Genomic DNA, 26,724 nt, shown 5'->3' on the forward strand with positions numbered 1-26,724 from the left:
ATCTTCTCTAACCCCCAAATTCTTATACTGAGTAACTCCAAGAAGCCAGGGGAAACAGATAAAGAACTATACTACAAGACTATGTTGGGCTGGGGATGTGGCTCAAGCGGTAGCGCGCTCGACTGGCATGCGTGCGGCCCGGGTTCGATCCTCAGCACCACATACCAACAAAGATGTTGTGTCCGCCGAGAACTGAAAAATAAATATTAAAAATTCTCTCTCTCTCTCTCTCTCTCTCTCTCTCTCCCTCTCTCACTCTCTCTTTAAAAAAAAAAAAAAAAGACTATGTTCACAGGAAGAAAATAAAACCATAAATGGGCCCCAAACAAAAATACTAACCTTGGGGGTGGGAGGCAAAAAAACTGATTCCAGGAAGAAAGAAAACAAAAGCAATAACTAAAAGAGTATTTGAAGATGATCAAAAGACAAATATCTAAGAAGAAAGATAAACTGTAGAATAAACAAAAACACAGACATGAAATAGAGTGAATATGCAAAAGAACTTATGAGAAGTCTTTGAGTAAAGACTATAGTTATTAAAACAAAAAATAACAATAGAAGGAATGGACTTTTGCCAGAGTAGAGATGAACAACAAATTAATGAATGGGAGGAGGATATAGAGGGACTCACTAAGAATGCACAGGAAAAATGAAAAGGTTAAAATAATTAGATGAAAGTATACTTGAGAGACATGGTCTAGACATGAAAATGCTTCAGTGTCCCTATTTTGCAGGTGTTTGCAACCACTTGTGAGCTGGAACCAGTTTACTGTTTGTTTTTGTTAAATAATTTTTTATTGGAACACAGCCATGTTCATTCATTTATATATGGCTTATTACTACTTTCATAGTACAACTGAGCTGAATGGAGTAGTTTGTGGCAGACACCATATAGCTTAGAATGGCTGAAATGGTCACTGGTCTTTTACAGAAACAACTTGCTGATGAGCTAGTAGGTATAAGGAGAAGATGAGACAAAAATGAATCGTAAACAAGCAATACCTGAATCAAAACATGGTGGGAAATTTTCTACAGTTGGAAAAAAAGAGATGCATTTTCAGATCAAAATTACACTGTAGATTCAAAACTGGATAAATTAAAATAAATCCATGTATAGGCCTATCATAATGTAATTGAAAAACTTAAATGAAGCATCCCAAATGCTACTAGGGAAGAAAGATGATTACAGAAGGGACATTTGGGCTGAGGGTACACCTCCTGACCCTCAACCATTGAGACCCAAAGAAAATGAGTATTATTTTCAAAACACTAAGCAGAAATAACTGGATAGCCAAAATTTATATACATCTTTATAAACCTTGAAAAGTGGAGGCCAAAGACAGTCATTTTTAGACATACAAAGCCTAATAAATCTTATAGTCACTGAAACTCACAAGAAAATTAGTAGATATATTTCAGAAAGAAGAAATAGTAAAGCAGGAAGGTATGAGAAACAAGTTTAAATGGTGACCAGGAAAAAATGAATGAAATATTTTGCTATGATTTGTGTCTTAAATGTCATATGGCACTGTTGGGAATGGTAGAACTTTTTAGGGATTGGGGCATAGTAAAGGTCATTGGGGGTGTGACATGAAGAGATTATTGGGATCCTGGCTACACCCCCCCCCAACCCTGTCTTCTTTCGGCTTCTTGGTCACCACAAGGTGAGCAAAGTTGGCCCAACAAACACTTGCCACCATATTCTTCCTTGCCAGAGGCCCAAAGCAATTGGGCTAAGTGACCATGGACTGAAATCATAAGCAAAATAAATCCTCCTCCTCCTTTCATGTTAATTATCTCGGGAATTTTGTGAAAACTAATGCATATTCACTGCAAACCAAGTAATAAAATTTTACATTAAAAAAAGAATGAAATGCAAATATTAAATGAAATAATCACAGAAATATTGTAGAGGTCCAAACCATAAGGAATACATAAATTCTAAGGATTTCTGTGATATGGTCAGGAGGATATTAGAAGTACTGACAGCGTTAGACTGTGATTTCAAAATTCTAGTCAAATATATATTTTTGATAGCAAGGAAAATACTGAGTATAAATCTATTGAGAGTCCTCAAATCTGTAGAAAGATGCAAGGGAATATAGAAATATTTACCTATTCAAAAAAAAGGAAGGAAGGAAGAAAGATGCAAGGAATATAATAATTTAAGAATATAAAATAAGGAGTACTAAGTTTATGTAATGGTTCATGGTAAGTGTGCAAGGACTGATTCTACTTTACAAAAGATATGCTGTCAAAACAATACTAATGATCATGATGCTCTTGTTATGAATAAGAAAAAGTTCGAAATAGTGCCTGGTACATGATGAATATTCAGTAAGTGGTAAGGATTACTACCACTGTTCTTGCTGCTGCTACTATTGCTGGTGTCACCATTTATAATCATGTGGTGAAACAGAAATAAAGATTAGAAACAGTAATACAAAGAAGAGCCATTTTTTAGAAAAATCTCAACTGAACATCACCAAGGGATTTAGAAAATGAGTGATATATGCTTATTGTCAATGACCAACTGAAATGTGTTTGTGGTGGCTATGACGACAACAGACCTCAGCTGTCATCACCGCTGACATTTTTAGCAGAGGTGCCAAGGACTGAAGCAGTTTGGAAGATTTAAGTGACTTGGGTTTTTGAAAGAGTTCCACTCACCAAAGGCTTATGGCAAGGTCAAGGTCAAGAAGCAATGCTAGGCAGTTATAAATAGTGAACACTGAGGCCTGGGTCAGAGAATTAAAAGCCAATGAGGAGGCAAGCTGGAAGTTTGGAAGATCAGGAGCCCTGATGAATACAGTCAAAGGCACTTGCTTATTATCTAAAAGCAACCCTGTGGTAACAAAGATCTACCTCACCTACAAGGCTATTCTAGTGCTTATATTTTTTTTTTCCCTGAAAGATACCATTTGTTAAGGAATCTTCCAGGGTGTCAGTCAAAACTCCAAGAAAAAAAAAATATCTTTTATCTTTAAATTATCTTATCTTCTTGAAAATATGTTTGAAAAGTTCTTCTAAAAGCAAGATGAAAAGATAAACATGGAAGATTATATTATAGTATTTGAACTTTTTGTCTCAGTGGGACTCAGAGGGATATACAATAAGTAATATATTTGTTTTTATTTTATAATATCCCCTATTCAAAAACAGAGGTGGTGATTTGTGTGTGTGTCTACGTGTGTGCTGTGGTGGGCACGTGTGTGCCACTGAACGGCCTCTGCTTTTTCAGGCAGAACCTATGTAGGCTGGATGGCATCAGTACTACTATTTTGCCTTTTAAAAGCTCCAGAGACTCCTTCAAAGCTGTCAGGATTGCATTTCTTTGGATTTGCAAGGTTTTGGATTTGCATCTCAACTCCTCATGGAACCATCTCCTATCTTTGCTCTTCAGGTAATCTGCTGTAGTAATTACTGGCATGGGTGGGTTTTTATTTATTAGGAGGAAACCTAGGGTTGTACCCATTAAGAGGAAATAGTAAGAGATGTAATAAAAGAGGGGAGGATTAGAATTCTCCAAGCATCCTGGAAAGTAAGGCATTTGGAGAGACATTGTCCTTAAATCATTTGGGGCGTCAACCTAATTATAAAGGCATCGAGGTCCTGGGGCAATGGTGGGTTGCCTTCTCAATATCAGTAGGAACCTTTGGCTACCAGCAGCCGGGTGTGTTCCTGGGGCTCAAAAAGGAGGATGAAAAAAACACGTGCGGGAATCTATGGAAAGACTGAGCTTTAGTACTTTGTCTTTGAACATTTAAAGTAAGGACAGGACTCACATGGCAACTCTGTGTATTTCTCCTTCTTAACTACCTTGCGGCCTGAGTGGCGCCTGTTGCCTTAATTAGGCACCTTGCATCATATAGAAAGGATGGCACAACAGGGCTGCCTCATGTTTATGTAGTCTGCTTAGTGCCTTCTGGATTGTAAAAGCTGTTTTAGATAATAAAACTGATTTGTATCTTTTTCTTTTTCTTAAACTTGGCTCTACAATATGCTAGATGTCTGCAATGGTACTCATCTCACAGAGGGGCCATACCTCACTAGCCATATAGCTCTTTACTTTTGATGTACCAGGGATAAAAACAACTGGGATTTAGCTCTCTCACCATAACCTTATAAAACCTGACAGCCAGATGGTCAAACATTCAAATGGCTGCAGCTAAGCACGAAAGGGAATTAAAAAAAAATAAAAAATTTTAAAAAGCACACTTTCTCTCTCATACACACATACACACACACAAATATGAGCACAGTGTTTCCTTTCAAATTAAAAAAATGCAGAAGACAAAACCCCTTAAGACCCGTGAAAACACTGCATGGCAAAAATCGACCCCACTTTGTAATAAGACCAACATTTTCTGTGCTTAGGTAAGAAAAGAAATCACTTGTTTTTGCTGCAGGTTTGTTCTGATCTGGAATATCTTGACATATACTTGACAACTCTGGATATCTTTGGCTTTGGGGTCACATTCTTATCTTAATCCTTTTTGTCATTGTGTGTTTTGCAAAGAAAAGCATTTATAATTTCAGATTGCACTAGAGAAAGCCAGGCCCCTAGTGCTCATACAATGCAGTACTCCCCCCTTAGACTTTTGTAGATTTCATCACCTTTTAGAGCTGACAATAACTTGCAGACAGCAGCAAAGAAATTGAGTCCAGTGATCATAAAGAAAGAATTGTGCCAGTTTAAAGTTATCCAGATGCTTTAAAAGTGAGTCACTCTCATTCCTGATGGATGTTAAACATGTTACCATGAAAAAACTGGAGGGTTACAAACACCAGTTAAAACCTCTGCTATTCATTCCTATAAAAACTAAATTACAGTGACAGAAAACTCAAGAGGACTAAATACAACTGAAGTAGACATTATACTATATTTCTATGTGTTTCATAATTTTATTCATACAAAGTAAGTCAGGAGTTTCTAAGGTTTTAGAGGAAGCATTATACAATCCATTTCAAAGGCATTAATAACAGAGAATAAAGCCACCTTGTCACAACTAACTTCATGTATGCTTTAAATGAATGTTTTAAAAATAACTTGAATATTTTAAAGTATTATAGAGTGATTAGATTTGTGATTATGTATTTATGAAGGCTATATTTATATATTTTTATATAGTACTGTAAGCTAGGTCAAAAATACTTTGACCTAGTAGGAAGAAAATAAGGAGATGGAAATAAACAATCAATTCTAGTGGTAGAAAAATTAGAATAGTAAACTAGTCCAGTGAAAGCTCTCATGAATGATGGGTTGGCTACAGAAGAACATCTTGGTAAGGGCTATCCTTGGTTTTCTGGCTGCTCTTTAAACTGAATTCAAGAAAGCTATCTTCTCACATGAATATTTATTTACATATGCACAAGAGCAAGGAAATCAGGAGAAGGCAAATGCTTTTCTGGTTCTGATGACGATTCACTTACTGACCTTTAATCCATTCTATAGCTATATAGATTAGCTATACAGATCTGTCACGGTTTCATGGTGGTCAGCATTTGGACTATGGCCTTGTCTCTACGTTGATTCATGTAAATTGACATTAGATGAATGCTGATTGTGGAGCTAGCAGAATGTAGGGATTAAAGGCACAAGTTTGGAATTCAACTTTCTTGGTTTGAATTCTAATTTTGCTAACTCTAACCTGTGTGACCTTGGGTCAATTATTTCCCTTTGTCTTATGTTTATTGTCTTTAATGGATTATGGCACATTAGTCCCATTAACCATAAATAAGTTTTGAAATTTCAGATAACCTAAAGTCAACCATTATTTAAAAATATTAAATGAAAATTTTCAGAAATAAACAATTCTCAAGATTTAAATTCCACATTATTCAGAGTAGTATGATGAAAACTCAAGCGCTGTTCTATCATGTTACACCTAGAACATGACAAAATCCCTTTATCCAGCACATCTACTCTGTATGTTACCTATCCATTAGTCACTTAGTTCTCACTTAGGCTATTAGATTCACTGTTGAAATATGGCAGTGCTTGTGTTTAAGTAATCTTGTTTTATTTTATAATGGCCCCAAAATGTGGGAATAGATGCTGGCAATTCAGATTAAAAATGCTTCTTCACATGAAAAGGTGAAGTTTCTCTATTTAATAAGGAAAACAAACAAACAAACAAACATCCAAAGCAGATGATCTTCCTACTGATATATGCTCGGATCAATAGTCAAAATGCTCTATCATTCACCTTTCTGTCGCTCCTGTAGGCTTTGCATCACCTCATCTCATCCCCAAAAGAGAGGTGAGTACACAGAAAGACATTTAGAGAGAGTCCACATTCACATAGTTTTTTTATTATAATTATTCTATTCTATTATTGTTGTTCTTAGCCTCTTACTGTACCTAATTTATAAATTAAACACTATCAGGTATGTATGCATAGGAAAAAGCATAGTATATACAGGCTTCCTTACTATCTGCCCTTTCAGATATCCACTGGGGATCTTGGAGTATAACTCTGGGATAAAGGGTTGGAAGACTATTGTGATTATAGTTGCCTTAGCATTATGATAAGAATTAAATGGTAATCTGTGCGATTGGTTCATAGTAATATTATATAACTTCTTGGTTTCATTTTGTTTTCTTTTGGAATGACTCAGTACACTATTTCCAAATTGCTGGTGGGATATAGTCTGGCATATATAAAGGAAATAAGAAATTCAGACGATGAAAAACAAAAGAAGGACAAGTCTGAAAAAGACAAGAGTTCCTAGGTGAAAGAGATTATTCTACTTAACCGTACTATACCATCCTCACCTGAAATTTTGCTTATTTCCCAATGTCATGAAAAATATTAATTACTGTTTTTCAAAAACAAATTAGATATCATTAGCATATATACTGCTTTTAGATAAGAGAAGATAAATAACAATTTTGTATGCTTATAAAAAAACAGTATTTCAATTTTTAAAAATGTATTACTGTGTACATATTTATATTAAAAACAAAATAGAGAATATTTTGCAACCAAACCTACATTTGACTTTGGGAATTAATCCATGTCTAAAAATATTATGAAGAGTTGAATAGGTGTAGATAAGGTGCAAGAAGAGTAATATTTGTTTGCATCAAGAATCTAATTTTTGTAGAAAATATTTCAGAGCTTTGAAAATATCTCTTGAGGTATACTTACTGCAGGATTTGAAACAGTTCAATGCTGGAAATAAATAACCTGGAACCCAGATCTAAGTAGTTTTTCTGAGCAGGAGATGGACAGATTTGTGGAAGTTTATTGTCTCATGAGGGAAACAAGATGGAATAATTGTAAGTAACAAAGCATTTGACCAGTTTTTATAATATATGTAGATGCTTAGGTTGGAAATCAACTTAAAAATAACACACGCACTAAAATATAACTAAGAGAGTAGGAAATAGAATTCTGAGGCCAGGCAAGGAAAACACAGGAAAGCAAAAGCAAAAATGAGTAATTAAAACACCCATAATAACTCCTATTATTTCAAGCTATTTTGTCCATCAACAAGCTTCACCTTTTCCGTCTATTCAGGAATACAGCTTTCAAATAGAGAATCCAAGGTGCATTTGCTATGATGCCAGCGCCAATGGAGACTAGTGTTTAACATGACCCAAATAAATATAATCCCTTTGAAAAGAAAGATTTCTGACATTTTATTTATAGAGAAAGTATATATGAGCATTAGACTAGATCTTGCTCAGTGTTTTAAAAATGTAAATTTAAAATCCAGAACCCCTGGTTAGAGGACGCCTCCATCGTCATGCACATCCCACTTAGGTGCACTCTTCCTCCTTCCACCACCTGGGTCCCTCCCTTCCTGTTTTTCTCTCTTCCCCCTTTCTCTCTTCCTCCCTGCCCCCCCCCCTCAGTGAATCCAGCAGCACCTCTACCTCTTCATGTCCCAGCTGTCCTCAGATAGCCTGGAATTCATTTCATTTTATCATTGCGTACGTCATTCTTCGTTTTTAAAATGCCTCATTCCCTTCCTTGAATTTCTAATGTATCTTTTGCCTTTTCCTTGACAATTCAGATCACATGTTACCTTCTTTGAAGTTTTCTTTAGCTTTTCCAGATAAAGTTAATCTCTCCGTCCTCTGTCATCTCATAACTTTGTCCCTTTGCCTTATTCTGTTCTTATCCTAGTTTGTTTTATTTTATTTTTAACTATTTGTTTTACACGTGTCTTTCCCATGGGGTATAAGCTTTTCAATGTCAGGGAGAAGTCCTGTGCTGTTCATCTTGGCATACTCATTACTAAGCAATACCTGAGGCACACTAGGTGCTTTACAAATATATGTGAAGGAAAAAAGGAGGAAGAAATAATTTATATAATGTGTATATGATAGAAGGAGAAAGTTCAAATTCTGATTCTAGAGGTAGCATATCTAAGAAGAGAAATTCACAGATAAAAGTTAATTTTCTATTAAATGGGAATAATTCAAACCCATTAGAGTTCCCCTACTGAAAGTTGTAATACATATGACCAAGGTAAGACTTTAAGCTTTTTTATTTGCTGATTTGCCAGTTAATGCATGTAAAAAGGAAGATACTGAGCAAGTTAAATGAGGTCTCAAATAATTCTTAGGAATCATTAGATATCTTTGCCTGCCTCCCTCCCTCCTTTTTTTTCCTTCATTCCTTCCATCTATACACAGAAAACAGCCAGACCTCATGTAAAAACAACTTGATGCACAGTCTATAGCGACCAGTCCATGAAGCCAGACAAGAACCTCTCCCCAAGGGCTGAGACCTGATTAGTAACCCAGAGCTTCCTCATTTTTGTCCTTGCTTCCAATTTGTGACCAACCTGAAAAAAGCAAAATATGCTTCCCTAACCAATCACATAAGATACCCAATTCTAATTACCCTGCTTACAGATTTTCTATGTGATCAGCCTCCAAGAAGGCAAACTTGAAGTCTTATTTTTTTTTTATTTTTAACCTTTATTTCTCCACTGTAAAGCTTTCCCACTTATCTGAGTTTCTGCCAAATGCAAGTGATGGTAGCAGATTTCTTTTCTATAGCAACCTCTAATGGTCTTCATTTTCCTTTTTCTTTTGCTCTCTTTCTTTCTTCCTTTCTTCCTCTCCTGTTCCTTTTTCCAAAGAGGGGAGAAAGACAGAACCTCTGGATAGGCTTTGCATTTCCAGAACCTTCAACAACTAGAATTTTCCCCAAAGCAGATGCTATTTTCTCCCTGCATAGGTCCTTAGGATTGTGGTAAAACTACAAATAAGATTTATTTGTGATGACATAGCAGGAAATGGTCCTTTGCAACCACTAAAAAATAAATATGAAAAGGTGGAAAGATATATCAAGCTATTTTTCTGGTTCATAAACAGGGAAGATAAACTTCAAAGTTTTAAAAATAGTATCCTGGGCTGGGGTTGTGGCTCAGTGGTAGAGCGCTTGCCTAGCATGTGTGAGTCACTATGTTTGATTCCCAGTATCACATATAAATAAATAAAGTTCATTAGCAACTAATATATATATATATATAAAATATCCTACTCTGTGGATTATCTCATGATTAAACCATTTGAAAAGTTTAAAATATGTATTGCAAGCTCATTTTTACAGCTTGCTAAAAAATTTCTTAGATCCTTTGCTCTGAAAGTCTCTCAGCTTAGAATTCTATTTACCTCAGGCCTTCCTGCAGTTGCTTATTCATTAAAGTCAGATTTCAAATTGAATCTCATCTCCTCCCTCAACTCTTTCTGACCATACAACCTTCAAGCTCAAAGATAAAGAAGTTCCAATTTTCCCTTGGTTTTTCTTATAAATATGCTCCCTTGTTAACAAACCTAAAATTCATAAGTAAATTAAAGTTAGATTGGATGAGATCATTTGATTTTGTGTTATTTCACCACATGTTCATGGAGTTGAGTGTTTTAATTTTAAAACTATCTAAATATCCCAGGAAGATGAAGAAAAAAGAAAATAAGAGGATCATATTAATTTTATATTATTCCTGTGTTAAAAATGGGAAATATTTTATATGTTTTAACTTCTTAATCTTTTTGAAAACATATTCCCTACTGATGTAATATGAGATAAATATTTGATGGAAAAGATCCATTTAAAGTTAATGTGAAAGATGTACAAACTGAAAGCAGAAGTAAAAATCTGTAACTTTATTTTGAAGTAGAAAACTGAAATTCATTTCTTTGCTGTTAATTACAGAGTAGCATGTGAGAAAAAAATCAGAACAGTCTTGTACCTACATAATGCATACGCTATTCTTTACAGGCAACACTGATTTAGTTGAAAATAGCCTATCATGTGATTTAAAGATATCAAAGATAATGGTCAGCTTGGAATATAAATTTCCGATATGAGTTTATGTACAAAGAAAATAATGTTTAGTTGAGATTGCTGTATCTTGTGATTTCTTTTGAGCCAAGTAAAAAGAAGCAGTGGACTTTCACTTTAATGTAATACATTCTTTTTTTAGAAAACAGACTATACATAATATTAAATCTTAGGTTTGAGAGACCACAATGTTAAGTGTCTAAAATATGCTCCATGGAATGGGTTTCCTGTGTGGAATAAATATTGTTTGATTAAATCCATTTTTTTGCTTACAGGATAAAATATTGTGTCTGACAAAATTAAATTTCATCTACAGCCCACATATTAGCATAATGTGGATTTTCCAGGGTACCTTTATACATGAAATAATATAAGCTATAATGAATAAAAGTACAAGTTATTTCAGCAATAATTCCCCAGTGCTTTCCAGAAGTTTTGGTGGCAAATCACCTTTTTGCAGCTGGAATGTTGCTGATGGAGACCAAGGAGGCTGTTATGATGTGTTCTTTCAGATGAAAGAGGGACCACAGAAAATTAAAACACATCCAGAAGATTTAGGCACTTCCTTTCAATTTGACATATCCATAAATACATCAAGAAATTAAGTTAGACAACTTTCTCCAAGAAAGGATTCATGGAGAAAGTTGATATTCACACCACTCAGCGTCTGGAGATAGAAAAGAAAGCATATGGATATGTCACTGGAGGAGTTTCAAAGGGTTTCCTGGAAAGCAGTCTTCAAATCAGGACAAGGGGTCTCTTGACTAACATTGCAGAAATGTGTTCAAGGATGTGTCAGAGACACAAAAATTTATTTTTAAAAGCAAGGAATATACATTCAAGGGATAATATGGGCCATCTGGAGATTGAGAGATACTTTGGGGGTTCTTCTTTGAAAGGAACTTTGGTGAGAGGTGGGTATGGGATGTATGTGAGAATGGCATCAATCTTTTGAGTATAGGACAGTTTATGGTGGTATGGCAATTCTCAGAATTCTTAGGCTGATATAATCTTCATTATCTGATCAGCAGAAAACTTTGGAAAATACCCTATGTTACTGTTTCTTGAAATTTTGTACCTCCTTTTGCTTAATCTAATTATAATATAGCTAATTAACAGTGCAAAAGGTATTTTCAAAAATGATTGAATTTATGGTAACTCTAAGATTTACAGATTTCCCAGAAATTTGGGAATGACAGGCCTGGGGTAAAACTGACTTGTGGAGTAACATTTATGTGGAAATGGTGGAAATGTATGTGAAGATTTGACACAAGACTTTCGGATTAAGATCATATTTTTTTGTCCTTCTTTTGTGTCATTTCTATGTTTTGATTTGTATCTAGAATTCCCAGATCCAAAAAGCTCATATTTTGAAAAGCTTGGCCCCTCAATGCAGTAAGGTTCAGAGGTGGGCCTTTTAGGCAATAATTAGGGTTCTGACCTCACCCATGGATTAATCTATTTGCTGGAGTTGATAGCTGAATGGATTATTGCATGGTAACTGAGGGCAGGTGGAATATGACTGAATGAGTTAGGACACTGGGGGTGTGGCCTTGGGGAATATATCTATACCTGGCCCCCTCTTTCCCCACTCTCTCTTTCTCCTTCACAGTTGCCATGAGCTGACAGCTTTCCTTTGCCATGACCCTCCACCATGATATTTCTGCTTTGGAACTGGCTCACCATGGAGTGAATCCTCTGAAATCAGGAGCTGAAATAAACTTCTCCTCTTCTAAATTGTTCTTGTCAGGTATTTTGGTCACAACAACAGAATTGTTACATGCTACTTTTTTAATTTATTCTACCCTACCTCAGGCAAATCTCATAACTTTAAGAAATGTAAAACACAAACAAACAAACAAAAAGCCCTAATATATAGAATGGCCACAGAACAAACCCAAATGTTTATGTTTTCACTATTTTTAATTATCTTCAATGATATATCTATTTCCTGAGAGCCTTTATTTTAGAATTTGACTTATTGAGATATAATCCATATAGAATAAAAATTCATTTTTAAAATATGTCATTTACTTTCAATTGACACATAAGTATTGTACATATTTTGGGGAGTGGTATGACTTTCAAAGCATGTGTACAATATATATCAATCTTTAAGGATGGCATATGCATCACCTCAGACATTTACCATTCCTTTATATTAGTGACTTTGAAATCCTCTGTACTAGCTAGTTAAATCTTTTTCTGTATTCATTTTTGTTAATATGGACAAATGTTTGCAGTTGTCTAAGTATCATTATAATCAAGATATAAAATAGTCTCATCATCCCCCCAAAAAACCTTAGGAGTCAACCCTTCCAGAATGCTTTATAAACATAATTTTAGAGTATGTAGTTCTCCAAGTTTCTGAGATTCTTACACTTATCATAATGGATGATAGGTGTAAGAAATCGATGCATTTGATGGTCATGACATTCACATAGGTAGTTCGTTGCCTTTTATCATCACACTGAACTGTGTTCCGTCATACAGACATGACAAAATTTATTAATCTATTTACTAGTTTGTAGATAAACTGGGTTGTTTCCAGTTTGGGGTAATTATACATAAAGCTATTGTACACTTTTACATGAATGATTTTTTTGACATATGGTTTTCTTTCTTTTGAGTATATACCTAGTATTGGATTATTAACTAGAAAGCCTGCACTACAGAATATCCTGAGATATAGTCCAAGAAGATGAAATGAAAAATGATGATGAAAATCAGCAAGAGAGGGATTACACTAAAGGAAAATCTAATCAGAGGAGAAACCCAGTCACCTTAAATACCAAAAATAAACAAAAATGGGAATACAAATCATGTCTCAATAATAACTCTGAATGTTAATGGCCTAAACTCACCAACTAAAAGACATAGAGTAGCAGATTGGATTTTTTTAAAAAAACAACACTCTACAATATGCTACCTCCAAGAGACTCATCTCATAAAAAAGACATCCACTGACTGAAGGTAAAGGGTTGGGAAAAATAATACCAACCACATGGACTGCGGAAGCAAGCAGGGGTTTCCATCTTTATATCAAATGAAGTAGACTTCTAACTAAAGTCAATCAAAAAAAGGATAAATAAGGACATACATACTGCTCAAGAGAACCATACACCAACAAGACTTAACAATTATAATATAAGGCTGGGTTATAGCTCAGTGGTAGAGTGCTTGCCTTGCATGCATGAGATCCTGGGTTTGATCTTCAGCACCACATATAAAGAAAGATATTGTGACAATCTACAACTAAAAAATAATAAAAAATTATAAATGTATATGCCGCAAACAATGGAGCATCTACATTCATCAAACAAACTTTCTGAAATTTAAGAGTCAAATAGACCACAACACAATAATTTGGGGTGACTTTAAATAACCTTTTTCATCACTAGATAAATATTCCAAACAAAAGCTGTACAAAGAAACTATAGAACTCAATTATACAATCAATAACTTGGACTTAATGGACATACATAGAATATTTCATCCTTCAATGAGAGAATACACTTTTTTTCTTAACAGGACATGGATCCTTCTCTAAAACAGACAATATACTATGCCACAAAGCAATTCTTAGCAAATATAAAAAAGTATAGATACTACTCTGCATTCTATCAGATCATAATGGAATGAAATTAGAAATCAATCATAAAATATGAAAAAAAATCCACTCCAACACCTGGAGACTAAATAATATCCTACTGAATGAACAATGGGTTACAGAAGACTTCAAGGAGGAGATTAAAAAGTTTTTAGAGGTGAATGAGAACACAGATACAACATATCAAAATCTCTGTGACACTATGAAAGCAGTTCTAACAGGACAGTTCATTGCATGGAGTTCATTCCTTAAAAGAAGAAAAAGTCAACAAATAAATGACTTAACATTACATCTCAAAGCTCTAGAAAAAGAAGAACAAATCAACACCAAAAGCAGCAGAAGACAGGAAATAATTAAAATCAGAGCAGAAATCAATAAAATTGAAATAAAAGAAACAATTGAAAAAATTGACAGAACAAAAAGTTGGTTCTTTGAAAAAATAAATAAAATTGACAGACTGTTAGCCATGCTAGTAAAAACAAGGAGAGAGAAAACTCAAATCACTAACATATGTAATGAGAAAGGAAATATCACAACAGACACTACAGAAAAACAGAAGATAATTAGAAATTATGTTGAAAACTTGTATTCCAATAAAATAGAAAATATTGAAGGCATCAACAAATTTCCAGAATCATATAATTTGCCCACATTGAATCATGAGGATATACACAATTTAAACAGAACAATTTGAAGTGACGAAATAGCAGATGCCATCAAAAGTCTACCAACCAAGAAAAGCTCAGGACCTGATGGATACACAGCCAAGTTCTACAAGAAATTTAATGAAGAACTAATACCTATACTCTTCAATTTATTTCAGGTAATAGAAAAAAAATGCAGCATTTCCAAACTCATTCTGTGACGCCAATATCACTCTGATTCCAAAACCAGGCAAAGACACATCAAAAAAAGAAAACTTTAGACCAATATCTCTAATGAACATGGATCCAAAAATTCTCAATAAATTATGGCAAATCAAATACAAAAACATATCAAAAAGATAGGGAACCAGGATCCAGTGGGGTTCATCCCAGGGATGCAAGGTTCATTCAACATACGGAAATCAACAAATGTACTTCACCACATCAATAGACTTAAAGATAAGAAACATATGATCATCTAATTAGATGCAGAAAAATCAGTTGACAAAATACAGCACCTTTACATGTTAAAAACACTAGAAAATCTAGGGATAACCATAACATATCTCAACATCATAAAGGCTATCTATGCTAAGCCCCAGGCCAACATCATTGTAAATGGAGAAAAATTGAAGGTATTCCCTCTAAAAACTGGAACAAGACAGGGATGCCCTCTTTTATTGCTTCTATTTAACATTGTTCTTGAAACACTGGCCAGAGCAATTAGATGAAAGAAAGTAAAGGGATACACATAGGAAAAGAAGAACTCAAACAGGCACTATTTGTTGATGATATGATTCTATACCTGGAAAACCCTAAAGTTCCACCAGAAAACTTCTAGTAAATGAATTCAGCAAATTAGCAAGATATAAAATCAATACCCACAAATCAAAGGCATTTATGTATATCAATGACAGATCCTCTGAATGGGAAATGAGGAAAACCACTCCATTTTCAATAGTATCAAAACAACAAAAACAAAAACAAAAAATACTTGTGAATCAACTTAATGAAAGAGGTGAAAGATCTATATAATGAAAACAACAGAACGATAAAGAAAGAAATCAAATAAGACCTTAGAAGATGGAAAGATCTACCTTGCTCTTGGATAGGCACAATTAATATTATCAAAATGGCCATACTTACAAAAGCACTATACAGATTTAATGCAATTCTAATCAAAATCCCAATGGGATTTCTCATAGAAATATAAAATGCAATCATAAAGGCTATCTATGCTAAGTACCATGAAATTCATCTGGAAAAATAAGAGACCCAGAATAGCTAAAGCAATCCTTAGCAGGAAGAGCAAAGCAGGTGGCATCACTATACCAGAACTTAAACTATACTACAGAACAACAGTAACAAAAACAGCATGGTATTGACACCAAAGCAGACTGGCAGACCAATGGTACAGAAGAGAAGACACTGAGACTAACCCACAAAACTTCAATTATTTTATATTAGATAAAGGTGGATAGAACATGCATTGGAGAAAAGATAGCCTCTTCAACAAATGGTGCTGGAAAAACTGGAAATCCATATGAAACAAAATGAAATTAAATCCCTATCTCTCACCATGTACAAAACTGAACTCAAAATGTATCAAGGATTTAGGAATAAAACCAGAGACTCTGCATCTAAAAGAAGAAAAGATAGGCCCTAATCTCCTGTGGCGCAAGAATTAAAAACAAGAATCAATAAATGGGATAGACACAAACTTTCCTCTTAGCAAAAGAAACAATCTATGAGGTGAATAGAGAGCCTACATCTTGGGAGCAAATCCTTACCCCTCACATATCAGATAGAGAACTAATCTCTAGGGTATATAAATAACTCAAAAGCTAAGCACCAAAAACAAAAACAAAAACAAATAACCCAATCAATAAATGGGCCAAGGACCTGAAGAGACACTTCTAAGAATATAATATACAATCAGTCAACAAATATATGAAAAAAATGTTCATCACTGCTAGCAATTAGAGAAATGCAAATCAAAACCACTCCAAGACTTTATCTCACTCCAGTCAAATTGGCAGCTATTAGGAAGACAAACAACAATAAGTGTTGGTGAGGATGTATGGAAAAAGGTACCCTCATACACTGCTGGTGGGACTGTAAATTGGTGTAGCCAATCTGGAAAGCAGTATGGAGATTTCTTAGAAAATTGGAAATGGAACCACCATTTGACCCAGCTATCTCTCTTCTCGGACTATAACCAAAGGACTTAAAAACAGCATACTACAGGGACACAGCCACATTAATGATTATAGCAGCACAATTCACAATAGCTAAACTCTGGAACCAACCTAAATGTCCTTCAATAGATAAATGGATAAAAAAAAAAGGTGGCATATATGCACAATGGACTATTACTCAGCAATATGCAAGCATTTGCAGATAAATGGATGGAGGTGGAGATTATAATGGGAAGTGAAATTAACCAATCCCCAAAAAACAAATGCCAAATGTTTTCTCTGATATATGGAGGCTGATTCATAGTGGGATAGGGAGAGGGAGCATGGAAGGAATAGATGAACTCTAGATATAGGGCAGAGGAGTTGGAGGGGAAGGGAGCAGGCATGGGGTTATTAAAGATGTTGGAATGTGAGGATCATTATTATCCAAAGTACAGGTATGAGGACGCGAATTGGTGTGAATTTACTTTGTGTACAACCAGAGATATGAAAAATTATGCTCTATATATGTAAAAAGAATTGTAATGCATTCTGCTGTTATATATAAATTTAAAATGAATTCCAAATGACCAATAAAAAAAGGAATACAAAGTATTTTTATAGATATAAAACTGTTCCCTGATGTATGGGCAGTCACCAATTTCTGAAGGTTTGACTTACAAGTTTTTGACTTTATGATAGTGAAAAAGTGATACATATTCAGTAAAATATTACTTTGAATTTTGAATGTTGATATTTTGCTGTGTAAAATATTTTTTTTTCTGTGCTGGGCATTGGGAGTGAGCTGCAGCTATCAATCAGTAGCACAATGGTAGGTGAGCATCTGATGCTCTGCAGTGTACTGTGTTCTTAAGCTTTGAAGTTCAGTGGATTCTGTGTGTTAGATGCATGCTGGATTTAATTTTCAACTTAGGATGGGTTTATTGGGACACAACCCCATTGAATAACTACAAAATGACTACAAAGTGGCCATTAAATGGCTTTTAACTGAGGCATGAGAAATTAAGTATATTCTATTGACCCAGATGCCAATTTCTTTTTTCATAATTAAAAAAATTCTATTCATTCGTTTTTTTCCTAAGCAAAGTTGTTTCAGGTAAAAAAAAAAAAAAAAATTCCAGCTCATGTCAGTAAATTAATTCTACAATTTGCATTGTTTGGGGCAGAGCCAGTTATATTGGTAATAGGAACTTCAAATCATGATTCTGCCTATTGATTTTTTTTTTCATACCAAGGATTGGGCACTTGACCACTGAGCCACATTCCCAACCCTATTTTGTATTTTATTTAGAGACAGAATCTCACTGAGTTGCTTAGTGCCTTGATTTTTCTGAGGCTGGCTCTGAACTCGCAATCCTCCTGCCTCAGCCTCTGGAGCCACTGGGATTACAAGTGTGCACCACGAGGCCTAACTGCCTATTCAATTTTTAATCAAGATACATAAATAGAAACTGAGTCTGATATTAAAACACTCATGAACCGATGTTTTGGCTACTCCAATGAGAGCATATGAATTAAAGTGCTTGAAAACTCTTTTAAGGATAAAATACCTATTGTTTATTGTTATAGAATTGCTCATGTCATTTTTTAATGAAAAAGAAATTCATGTTACTTTTAGATTTTAAATAATGAAGTACTCAAATTTCTGTTATCCAAAGGTAATTCTTATTTGGGTTTTGTGTATGATTTCCAGTATTTTCCTAAGCATGTATACAAATATATATTATAGTAGAAGATGCTATTTTAGTAAAAACAAACATGTTTATATGTATATATAATGTGTATTGAAATTAATGCATTATAATATTGTTTTGTAATGCTTGTTCATAATTTACAACTTTTAGTTATGAGCCCTCTTGAATAAGAAAAATTCAAGAAAAGCAAGTTAACAAAAAACATGTTTTCTTTATAAAGAACTTATTTAGAGACTATTTTGATTACTCTTCAAATAGTTTACAAAGCAAAATACAGAGTCAGAAATTTTTTAGGCAAAGCAAATCATATAAATTTCAATAAAAGTATTCTGTCTAAGATGGCTTTTATTCTTTCCTTTAGAAATGAGTCTGGGATAGTAAATATGGTTTAACAAGTACAGCGGATGTCCCTAAAACCTGTTTGAAATGAGACAGAAAAATTCCATGGCTAAAGATCATCTCAAGCTGATTAACACATGTGTTTCCAACTCATTTACTAACAGAGACTTGTTGTAGAATAATGTACAGTGTTCACTTTCTCCTGGAGATGAAATACTGTGTTTCTCTGCTAGTGGAACCAGGCAGAATTAAGCATCTAGTAAGCTGAGAATTTTTGTTTTTGTAGTAGTTGTTGCTCATTCAGTCACATAGATGTCTTCAGACTCACAGACTCCTATATTTTGCAGTTTTTATTTTGAGATGCCAATACTGAAAAATGATCAATTATTATTTTAACTCTCCATCACAATTCTACTGTGATGATATATAATAATATTTTCAGTTTTTGTTATTTCACTTATTATTTAAAAAATCATAATAAAAGCAAATTTTTCTCATGGTAAAATATTCTCCTATCTTATTCTTTACTTTCCACAATTAAAACAAGATATTCATTCATGTATTTAAATGCATAATGAATAATATAAAATCATTACAAAATTACAGGATGGGTTTTGAAATTATAGAATGGATCAATTGTGAGTATAAGAAATTAAGAATTCATAGATCAGTTTGTTGTTGTTTTAATTAGTCATACATGACAGCAGAATGCACTTCAACTAATTGTACACAAATGGAACACAACTTTTCATTTCTCTGGTTGTACATGATGAAGAGTCACATCATTAATGCAATCATACATTTACACAGGGTAACAATGTCTGTCTCATTCCACCAACTTTCCCACCCCCACCTCTCGTCCCCTCCTCACTCTCCCCTCTGCTTGATACAAAGTTCCTCCCTTCTTCCCCTGCCCCCCCTTATGGATTGGCATCCACTTATCAGAGAAAACATTTGGTCTTTGGTTTTTGGGGATTTTCTTACTTTCATCAGCATGATATTCTTTAACTCCATCCATTTATCTGCAAATGCCATAATTTCATTCTTCTTTAAGGCTGAGTAATATTCCGTTGTGTATACATACCACATTTTCTTTATCCATTCGTCTATTGAAGGGCATTTAGGTTGGTTCCACAGTTTAGCTATTACAAATTCAGTTGCTATAAACATTGATGTGGCTGCATCACTGTAGTATGCTGATTTTAAGTCCTTTGGGTATAGACTGAGGAGTGAGGTTTGACTGAGTCAAATGGTGGTTCCATTCTATATTTTCTAAGAAATCTCCATACTGTCTTCCAGAGTGGTTGCACCAATTTGCAGTTCCACCAGCAATAAATGAGTGTACCTTTTCCCCCACATTCTTGCCAACTCTTACTGTTGATTTTATTCTTGATAATTGTCATTTTCCTGGAGTGAGATAAAATCTCAGTGAAGTTTTAATTTGCATTTATCTAACTGCTAGAGATGTTGAACATACTTTTGTATAGGTATTGGTCAATTATATATCTTCTGTGAAGTGTCTATTCAGTTCCTTAGTCCATTTCTTTATTGGGTTATTTGGGTTTTTTTTTTTTTATGTTTTTGAGTTCTTTATATATCCTGGAGATTAGTGCTCTATCTGAGGTGCATGTGGTAAAGATTTTCTCCCATTCTGAAGCCTCTCTCTTCACATTATTTATTGTTTGCTGAGAAGAAGATTTACTTTGAATCCATCCCATTTATTGATTCTTGATTTTATTTCTTGTGCTTTAGGAGTCTTGTCAAGAAAGTCAGGGCCTAAGCCAACATGATAAAAATTTGGGCCTACTCTTCTAATAGGCACAGGGTCTCTGGTCTAAATCTAAGGTCCTTGATCCACTTTGAGTTGAGTTTTGTGTAGGGTGAGAGACAGGGGTTTAATTTCAATTGTTGCATATGGATTTCCAGTTTTTCCAGCATCAATTATTGAAGAGGCTATCTTTTCTCCAATGTATGGTTTTTGGTGACTTTTTCTAGTGTGAGATAACTGTATTTATGTGGGTGCTGAGGGCCATTGCCAAGTAGGAATGACGCATAGAAATTTCCTTGCCAGCGTACACCATGTTAAATGGACTTGCTTTGGAAATTCGCTGTGACATTGCATGTGTGTTTGAGAAAGGTGACCCTGCTCAAGGACCAGGGTGGATCCAGGATTAGGGTGTATCCTGCAGGTTTGAGGAAGTATCCCACTCCTTGGGTTTAAGGCGGTCCAGGTTTAAGACAAGTTTAGGGCGTTCCCGGTTTAAGACAATATGGGTTTTAGGGAAGTTGGATGTTGAAGATTATTGCTGCTGGGAATAGGGTGTTCCTGCTGCTTGAGTTCCCGTTGAGTTCTCGTGAGATTCAGAAAGTATTGGAAAAGAAAGCCTCATGGAGTAGGTGAATTGGGTGGCAGGAGAACTTGGATTTCCCCAGAACGTGTGTAGACGCCGGTGTGAGTTCGGGAATAAAGAATTGCTGTTTGAATCTACAAGGTGTGTGGTGGCTCGTGATTCTGTGCCCAGCCAAGACATTGGCATGTGGGTTTGTCTCTGAATCCTCTATTCTGTAACATTGGTCTACATATCTATTTTGGTGACAATACCATGCCATTTTTGTTAGTATAGCTTTGTACAATAGTTCAAGTTCTGATATTGTGATGCCTCTTCTTGCTAAGATTGCTTTGGCTATTCTGGGTCTCTAATTTTTCCAAATGAATTTTATGATTGCCTTTTCTACTTCTGTGAGGAATGTTGTTGATATTTTAATGGAATTGTATTAAATCTGTATAATGCTTTTGGTAGTATGGCCATTTTGACAATATTTTGCCTATACAAGAACAAGGGAGCTTTTTCCATCTTGGGGTGATCTTTAATTTCTTTCTTTGGTATTCTGCAGTTCTCATTGAAGAAACTTTCACCTCTTTTGTTAGGTTGATTCCAAAGTTTTTTTTTTTTTTTTTTTTGAGGCTATTGTGAATGAGGTGGTTTTCCTAATTTCTCTTTCAGAGGATTCATCACTGATATACTGAAATGTATTTGATTTATGGGTGTTGATTTTATATCCTGCTACTTTGCTGAATCAATTTGTTAGTTCTAGAAGTTTTCTGATGAAATTTTTTGGATCCCTTAAGTATAGAACCATATCTTCATCAAATAGTGATAGTTTGAGTCCTTCTTTCATAGATCAGTTTTAAAATTGATAACTTCCAATATTATGTAAAATGCCTTTTTCTCAACTACAGATCTAATTAAAAAAAATAAAATGAATCTTTGTTTTGCCTTCTGGATTTAAAAAAAAACTAATATTCTTTGATGACTCTTAATTTCAACTTGTTACACTTTCAGAGAACCTTATATTAATATAACATTTGTCAGGAAAAAGATGCAACAGACTAATGAGATGAGAAAAAATATCCATCATGCATTTAATGTTAGTTAAATCACCAGTGGGACTGTTTCACAATAAATTTATTTGGGTAATTGGTGATGAAATTATACAGAAGAATTAAAGATGGGTACCTTATCTAGAAACATAATGACAATTTAGAAAATTGGAACATACAAAATATTTTCTTTAGTAAAAAAATACTATTTTGTAACATATAAATACTAATTTTTAACCAAAGTTCAGAAAATAGTAGTTTCTTCCACTGTGGTCTAGACACCATTTTTCTCATGAAAGGCAGAATTACGGTGACCTATGATCTATGGCCACATTTAAATTAAATTAAATGTGAATTAAAGCTAAGAAAAAATTACAAGATCATTTATTAAATTAAAATACTGTTTAAAGATACTTGTTGTCCTCCAGCACCAAAGCAGAAGACAGGGCTGAAGTCAGTAATTAAAAAGTTGACAGAATGTCAATAACCAAGAATATAAATAATAATAAATGCTGGAGACGATGTGGAGAAAAAAGGGAACACTTTTATACCTCTGGAGGGATTATAAATTAGTACAGACACTATGAAAACCAGTATGGATGCTCCTCAAAAGACTAGACCATCATATGACTAGAACCATCATATGACCCAGCTGTACCACTCCTCAGTACTTTTCCTAAAGAATTAAAGCCATCATACAATAGTGATGCATGTATTCAAATGTTTATAACAGCACAATTTGCAATAGCCAAACTATGGAACCAACGTAGATGTCCATCAATGGATGAATGGATAAAGAAAATGTGGTATAGATACACATTGAAGTTTTATTCAGTCATTAAAAAAATAAAATTGTCATTTGCAGAAAAATGTATGGAACTAGAGACCATTATGTTAAGCAAAATAAATAAAACTCATAAGGTCAAGGGATACATATTTTCCCTCATGTAGAAACTACAGGGGGAAAAGGAAAAGAAAGGTTGGAGTGGATCTCATAGAAATCAAAGGGAAACCAGTGGAGGACCAAGGGGTGGGAGATGGAGAGGGATGAGGGAAGTGCTAAGGAGTGATAGTGACCTAATTATATTGTTATATTGTGTGCATGCATGAATATGTACAACAAATCTCATTATTATGTATAACTAAAATGCACTAATAAAAAAGGTATAGAAAAAGTTTTGTTTTTTTTTTTAACTGGATGAGATGGGGGATTGGATATAATATGGTTTTATAGATTGGGGAAATGTCTATGGCCAAATTCATTCATTAATTTATTTATACATATTCTACAAATATTTAGCAATCATCTGCTATGTATATTGGATTGTGTTTGAACCTGGTAATTCAAAGACAAATAAAACACATCTGTAAACTTCAGAAACCTTACTAGTTGGTGATAGTGATAAGGAGCTATTATGGAATATTCACAGAGAATGTGAATATTCTCTAGTCATTATGTCCTGAATATCAGACCTTCTTTAACATGATTCTAGTTCCAACAGAAATCCTAAGAGAAAGTTTGTGGGATTTATGCATTTATTAAAGTTATAGAGAATATTCTAAAGTATTTAGGTAAAAGTTATTGCAGAGAACACAATAGAATTAAATCTATCTAGCAATTGAAGGAATACCTATTCAAAGAGTTCATTGTCATCTGAAGTAAGTCAACATTCTGACAGTAACACATGCAGGGAAAGTCCTGAATTAGAAACCTGTTGAAACCAAACTAATAAATAAAAATGGACTTTATTATAAAGAATTGGCTCACAGGATTAGGGAGAATGAGGAGTCTCTTGATTAGCTATTGACAAAACAGAGTCCCAAGCAAGACAGTGGTGTAAATTTGAAGAAATGAGAACCAAATTGACAAGGGTATGGATTTTAGTCTGGTGGTGTGAAGGGTTAAGAACCAGAAGCGTCATTCACAGGAGAATCATATCCTTGCTCAAGCAGTCAGGCGGAGAACCCCTGAGTCCTTCCTTCCTTCACCTTTTTGTAAAATTCAGGCCCTCAACTGATAGGAGGACGCCTGGGTGGCATCATCAACTCACCTACATCCTCATCATTACATCCTCAATTCACCTCAGTTGAATTTTCACCCTTCCAATGAGAAAGTATTTTCATCAAATTATAATTCTAGATTCCAAGTCAAGTGAGCAATATTTACTCTGGCTCGTATTTGACCTGGTGTGTCACTTGGAAGCAGAAGCCAACAAAAATGTCTCTATCCTCTTTTTCACTTTCAAAATCCCAAACCTCTTTTCTCAACTCTGTCAACTGCGTCTTCTATTTTCTGTTCGTTCTTCTTATCCAATAGATAGACTATCCTTAGGTTACTAGGTAAAAAGCCAATGTATATGCATATCCAAGTATTGAAAGCAGGCTAGAACACACATGGTTGAACTCATGCAAATGCACACACACATGCACATCAAATGAAGTCCAAGTTTGGTCAATGTGTCCAGACTTTGCAATAAGAAGAAGTTAAAATTCAACATAAAGATAAATTTTGTACTTTATAGTTGAGAATGGATTATTTTGTTTCTCACACGTAGGAGATGACACATCATGATCTTTCCATTCTTCGGTTCTCTGAGAGTGTAAATTAAACCTGCTTCTTCCAATTCTTTGTTCCTCTGCATTTTTCACCTGAAAAACTCCAGCAGAATTTAATCAATTTCAGGCATGGTCCAGATAGTGTCCAGAGTCCATAATTATGGCATAACTATGATCCTGTTGTGCTGATCTTTAAAATCTTTCAATCTTACCCACTTCAGGATAAAATAAAAGCAAAATATGTAACACATAATTCACATCTTTCTCAATTTGGCCCCTGTCTACTTTTTCTCCCTTATTTAAGTGTGTAGTATGCCCCTATCAATCAAACTACAGTTCCCTCAAAGTGTCTTGCTTGTTCTAGCCTCCATCTGTTGTAAATGTTCCTTCCAGATAGAATGCATTTAGAATATTTTGTACTCCTGAAATGTGTTCAGTTGTTTGAATTTAAAGTCCCTTTATTACATTTATTCCATTCATGCAAAATACAAGCTTTCGAAATTCTTTGAAATCAGTTAAGCATTCCCTTTTTCATGTCTCATCCACTTTATATATTTTTGTTACATAGTGTATTAGTTTCCTATTGCTGCTCTAACAAATTATCTCAAACTCAGTGACTTAAAGCAAGTCAAATTTATTACTAGAGTCCTGGAGTCAGAAGTCTGAAATGGCTTTTACTGGGCCAAAATCAATGTGTTGTGGAGGCTATAGGGAGGTGGCAATCCATTTACTTGTCTTTTCTAGCTTTTAGAGACCACCTGCATTTTTGACTCTGATTTCTTCCTCCACCCCCAAAGTCAACATTGAAAGAGCTTTGTCACTCTCTGACTCTGACCTGCTTCTGTGAGTGATCACCTGTTATGACAAGATTGTCTCCCACAAAAAAAAAAAGGACTATTATGGTTAAATTAGCCTCACCCAGATTATCCAGAATAATACTAGGGAAGAGTTATTCAAGAAGGAAGGTGTTTTTCATGGTGGATTCCAGAGAACAGAGGCATGTATAACCCAGCTAATAATAATTGACAACTGTCAATATATTCCCTTTTGTTATATAAAGGACATATCACAGATTCCAGAGATGAAAACATGGAAACTTGGGGACAATAATTCAGTTTTCTTTACATAGTATAAATTGAATTACTATCTTCTTAAAAGTCTTTCTACTTCAAATAACAGTAAAGAATATTCAAGAAATTCTCTGAGAGCTATATCCATCAAAAACCCTAAAAACATTTTTGATAATTATTAATTCATGGGTTAAATCTCAGAATTATTTATCTCTGGGGCGAGGCCTAGTAATTTGGATCTTAAAATTCCTCAGTCATTATTATGTAAAGTACATAATAAAGTGTAAAAATCACAGAGACATTTTACTACTTTTTATCATTTTATTCCTAGTATGTAACAGAGCATCTGAAGTGCACCAGACCCCAGTAACTACATGATGAAATAACTGCACCAAGGAAGGCATTAGAAGACTTGAAAATTAGTTCCAACCACAAGCTTGATTCTTTGATCATAAGGTGAAGGAGAGGGGAAAATAACACATTTTAAAGAACAGAGCTTAGGCAATTTCCACATTACCTTCCAGCTGAAATTTGCTGAAATCTGTGCATACATGTAATTCATGTAAAATGATAGCCCTATTTGATAAGGGAGATGGCCAAGCAATACCCTGAATAGGGCTTAGCCATCTTAAAGCATTGTCATTCTTCCTACTGGAAAATGTAGAATAGAGTCAAAAAGCAGACTTCAACTAATGCCTTTCCTCTGAAACACATTGGAAACAAGTCATTTTTTTGAAGTTAAAAATGTGGATGTGAAAATATTTAAAAGTGAAAAGTAATAATTAAATATAAGAGATTTTTATTAAAATCCAAACAAGATTTGAGGCTGGAATTTATTTTCTAATTTCTCCCACTCTGAAAAGTCCCAATGCTGCTCCCTATAACAGCTATAGAGATGCTCTACTCAGACTTCTTTTCATGATA

Source organism: Spermophilus citellus (genome assembly GCF_964194105.1).
Source record: "Spermophilus citellus genome assembly, chromosome: 2".
Lineage (NCBI taxonomy): Eukaryota > Metazoa > Chordata > Mammalia > Rodentia > Sciuridae > Spermophilus > Spermophilus citellus.